Here is a 5,457-nt window from a genome sequence, read left to right on the forward strand (position 1 = left end):
GCCCAGCGCTGTCCTCGCCTACCCCTGCGGGGGCCAAGGGGGGCCCGAAGCGTTCTAGGCTCCACCGCCCGACCGCATCAGAGCCTGCGGGGGTGTACTGGCGGCGGCGGCCCTCGGGAGCCGACGGAGATCGTGGCCGTGCTGCCCCTCCCCCTCCCATCCGAACTACGGGCTGCCCCGGAGGTGGGTCCCCCTTGCCGAGCGGGGCCTATGCAGCGCTGCTGATTAGCAGTGGACACTCGGCGGAGCTGCCGCCCTTGCATCACACGTGGCTGGCGGCCTGGGCTGCTGCGGCGGGCCGCGCTGGTGGATTCGGCCTGCCGGGGCCTGTGACCGCCCGAGGTGCACAACAACGGCGAGGGACTCTCCCTGGACTGCGGGGGCCTGCTGAGGTGCCCCCCCCAGACCTGGCTCTTGGGGGGCGCCCCCCCCGGAGGGGGGTTCCGCTGGGACTTGGGCCTGCCGACAGACGTTTGCAGCAGAGGCTGGGGCGACTAGGGGCCGAGGGGCCCGTGGCACATCACTGCACCCTGTCCTGCTAGCCCTCGGCCCTCCTGCAGCATCAAAAGGATCCAGAACGGCGGTGGAGCTCTGCCTGCGCGGCTGGCGCGGTAGTCCAGAGGGAGCACCTGCACGAGAGGAGTGCTGACCGGCTCCATTGGCCACGAGGAGTGCATAATCGCAGCCGCAGGGCCACGGGGCCCCTGTCCGGCGCTTGTTCCGAGGCTCGACGGTGCTGCGGGACGCCTGGTCTTGTGGTGCAGCGGAGGTGGCAGTCGGTGACCCCCTGGCCTGCTTCCTGTGAGGTGAGCATAGCCGCGTTATTGCCGCTGGGCCCGGTTGGGTCGCTGCTGGAGCCACGGGAGACTCGCTCCTATGCGGAGGCTGCTGGCTCTTGCTTCTGAGGGGCCTGGGGCATCGGCCTGAGACCGCCGGGGTGAAGACTGCTGCGCCACCCGGCCGATAGCATCGAGTGGCCTACCCTTTGGGAATCCTGGACCTGAGTCGTTCTTGGTCGCTGCAGGGGGCCCGGGTCACATCTTCCTCGACGATCGGGAACCACCCTTCGCATCAGTAAGTGGGAGACCGACGCCACTGCGATGTCCGCGTCGCAGTGCAAGGGGAAGCCTGGAAAGGATGGGTCTCAGAAGGGGACCCAGCAACCGGCATCTCCTGGGCCCAACGCATCACCTAAACCAAAGGACGATGACGCACCAGCGACCAAGGCTTTTATGATGGAACTGTTCGCGGCCATCAAAGAGGACATCTCTGACCTCTGCTCCCAGCTGGCTTCGGACCTTCGCGAGGTGAGGAGAGATGTGAATAGCGTCGGGGAGCGGGTGGCTACCCTGGAGGATCATGACCTGAACGTGGCGAATGATGTGCACCAACTACAGCAAGATGTGATACGCCTCACGGAACAGAACCTGGACCTCCAGGCTCATGCAGAGGACTTGGAGAACCGTTCCCGCCGGAACAACATTCGCATCCGAGCTGTGCCATGGGAAGGGGAAGCTGGTGATCTAAGGGGTTATGTGGAAGCGCTCTTCTTGCAGATCCTCAACGACGACGACGTGACCGCCATCAGGATGGACAGGGTCCACAGAGTTGGTCTGCCTAGACGCGGGGGGTCCCTCCCCCCGATATTTTGGTCTGCGTCCACGACTTCCAGTTAAAGGAGCGCATCCTCTGGAGGGCTCGAGAGACACCTTCCTTTCAATTTCGAGACCACCGCCCCCAGCTTTATCAGGACTTGGCAGCCTCGACACTCCAGAAGAGACGTGACTTTCGGCCGATGACCACTTACCTACGCGAGCAGAATATGTCTTATTCCTGGGGCCACCCTTTTCGTCTCATCTTTCGATGGCAGAACAGATTAGTGCAGATCCGGTCTCTTCAGGCGGCTATGGACCTCTTGGGTCTCTCGGATGCCGCCCCCGCCCCAGGAGCTGGGAGCTCCCCATCGAGGCAGAGGCGTAGGTCGCCTTCCTGGCAGAGAGTGGGGAGAGAGTCGACTCTGGGGAGGCCTGACCACACGACCAGCTTGCAGGAGAGGGGCGCTGCGGTGGCATCTGTCGCTTCTGTGACGGTGCCGTCCTCTCAGGAGAGCTCTGGGGCAGCTGGAGCCCGGCACCGGAACTTGCCTGGCGCCGGAGGGGCCTTTCTTCGTCAGGTACTGTGGGTAAATTGTACTCTTAGGAAGACACCCCGGTACGGCCCTTGGAGGGCACACCTACTGGTGCCTCCTTCCCCTCCCCAGGAGGGCAACTACATTTGTCCACACATGGGGACTTTTCTCAGTTTTGGAGGGGGTTGGGTCTGGGAGGGAATGTTGAGGGAGGGGGGAGGATGGGGGTTGGGAATGGTGGTGGGGTTGCTCTAGGGGGTGGTGATAACAGGAATGCGTGGTTTGACTTGATTGTTGAGTTTGACTGGGGGATTCATGTCTGTTTTGTGGATTTGGGCCCCTGCCGTGGGGTTAGTTCTGTACTTAGCTCTGATGGTACTGATCTGGAGTTGCTATTGGCGCGGCTCGTGGTTGTGTTTGGGGATCACGGCGGGAGGGGTTGTGGAGCTTGGGGTCGGGGGGGATTCAGGCTGAGATCTTGGGAGGTATGAGGGAAGGCATTGACGAGATGAATGACGCGAGAGTGAACCCTATCTGTTGCAATGACGCTTAGTATTGGTACTTGGAATGTGAAGGGTCTGAACTCCCCACAAAAGCGTCAGAAGGTTTGGAAATACTTGAATGATCATCACCTAGATGTGGTGGGCCTCCAGGAAACCCACCTGGCGCGTAAGGATGAGCTCCGCCTCCGGCACAGACTCTTCCCCCTCATTTATAGGTCCTATGCCCCCACTAAACACAGGGGGGTGGCTCTTATGTTTCGTGCGACCCTCCACTTTCAACCCATGGGGATGAGCCGCGACAAGGATGGCCGCTGGCTGATGGTTAAGGGCTTGATGCATAATAGGCTCTGTACTTTTGTGGTGGTGTATGTTCCCAATTCAGGACAAAATAGCTTCCTCCAAGATCTGCTGCGTAGAGTTGAGACCTTTGTTTAGGGACACTTATTTTTTCTGGGGGACTTTAATTTGATTTGGGACAAAGACCTGGATAGCTCCAGTACTCAGAGATCTGATGCCGGCTTGTTCTCTACTGAGACGCAGCGCAGGGTGGGCAAACTGGGTTTGATTGACAGCTGGGGCTCTTTGCACCCCCAATCCCAAGACTACACCTTCTTTTCTTCTGTCCACCACTCCTATTCCCGCCTCGACCATATCTTTTTAAGCCAAGCCCTCCGGGGCGATGTCCTCGACTCCAGCATTTTTCCGCTCTCTGTATCTGATCACAGCCTGCTAGTCCTTGGGATACGCTGGTCAGCGAAAGGTGACAGTCTGCGCAAATGGTACTTTCCAGCCGCCCTAGTTCGGGATGATACTTCCCGTAAGGAACTACGGAAGGCCATTCAGGACTTCCTGACCCTCAATCCCGTCTCGGACACGTCCATCTTCAATACCTGGGATGCCTGCAAGGCTTCCCTGAGGGGCACCTGCCTCGCTCTTAACGCTAATCTTAACAAATTAAGGAGAAAAGAGCGGGAGAACCTGGAGGCGGAGCTTGCCACTTTGGAACGTGCACACAAATTGAACCCCTCTCGCATAACACTTCGCCCGCTGATGGAGATTAGGGGGAAACTGAAGGCCCACTACAATAACAGGGCAGAATTCACCCTTTTGCGGCTATGGCACACCTCGTACTCACAGGGGAACAAGGTGGGGAGACATCTAGCACGCCAGCTCGGAGACAAAAGAGAGAGGGACTACATCGGGGGCATCCGGGACGAGGCGGGAGACTTACAACACCGGGATGGAGATAAGGCGGCCCTTTTTGGCCGCTTTTATGCCGCCCTTTACAAGGGAGATGACCTCGACCCTGAAGCGCAGAGGAGTTACCTTGCGGACTTGCCATTACCCCGGGTTTCTATAGAGCGGAATGATCTCTTGGCTGCCCCCATCTCCAGAGCGGAGGTGCTGGATGCTATCAAAGCCCTGAAGCGCCATAAGGCGCCGGGGCCTGACGGGTATACCGCCCTTTTTTACCAATCCTTCGCGACCGATATATGTGATTATCTGGTCTCCCTCTTCAACGCAATGGCGGAGACGGGTGAAACCTCTGGCTCTATGGCCGAGGCGGTGATCTCTGTCACCCCTAAATCAGGGAAGGACCCGTCTAGCTGCTCCTCCTACCGGCCGATCGCCCTTCTAAACATCGATGCTAAATTATACTCCGCTATCATTGCACGTAGACTCCAAGATCTGATGCCGGTCCTCATCCACCCGGACCAGTCTGGCTTTATCCCGGGGCGACAGACTCACGATAACATGAGACGGGTGATCCACCTGATTGAAAAAGCCAGTAGATTCCACATACCTGCGGTGCTGGTGGGCCTCGATGCGGAAAAGGCCTTCGATCGCCTGGACTGGGGGTTTTCGTTCCGCACCCTGGTCGCCTTCGGGTTTTCGGACAAATTTATCACAATGATACGGGCAAACTATAGTGCTCCCCGCTCCAGAGTGACGGTTAACGGTCACCTGTCCCCCTTTTTCTCCCACTCCCGCGGTACCAGACAGGGTTGTCCCCTTTCCCCCTTACTCTTTGCGCTGAGCATTAAGCCGCTGGCGCTGGCGGTGAGAAGGCACGAGGAGATCCGGGGTCTTCCCTTCACTGGGGAGCAGCACAAAATGTCCCTTTTCGCGGACGACATTTTGCTATCCGTCGGCGATCCGGCACACTCACTGCCACACATCCAGGCGGTTTTGTGTGACTTTGAGGAAGTGGCCAGTTTCAAGGTTAATTTTGAGAAATCGTATATACTCAATCTCACACTCCCCCCTGCTGAGAAGAAACGAGTGCGTCTCTTAACCCCTCTGTCCTGGGCGACCACCTCTCTCCTATACCTGGGGGTTCGGCTGACACCTACCATAGGAGGCTTGTTCTCTGCGAACTACCCTCCGCTGCTAGCATCCATACGAGCGGACTTGGACCGCTGGAAACCTAAATACATCTCGTGGCTGGGTAGAATCCATGCTCTCAAGATGGTCCTCCTCCCCAAATTTTTATATCTCTTTGAGGCCCTTCCTATCCCGCTGGATCTGGACTTCTTTCGTCGCCTCAAGACTTTGATGCTCTGCTTCATCTGGCAGAATGGGCGAGCCCGTTTTTCCTTCTTTACACTGCGACGACTGCGGACGGAGGGGGGAGTGGGTTTCCCCGATATGCACCTGTACTATAAAGCTGCGCAACTACGAGTCCTCGTGGAATGGTCCCAGCAACTCTCGGAAAAGCACTGGCTGCACATGGATAGGAGTGTCGCAGGTCGGTCCATCTGGGACCTGGCATGGAAACCTAAAGTGGATAGGCCCAAGAACGCTTATATCAGTACGCCCACTAGC

This window comes from Lissotriton helveticus, chromosome 2_1 (assembly GCF_964261635.1).
Source record: "Lissotriton helveticus chromosome 2_1, aLisHel1.1, whole genome shotgun sequence".
Classification (NCBI taxonomy): domain Eukaryota; kingdom Metazoa; phylum Chordata; class Amphibia; order Caudata; family Salamandridae; genus Lissotriton; species Lissotriton helveticus.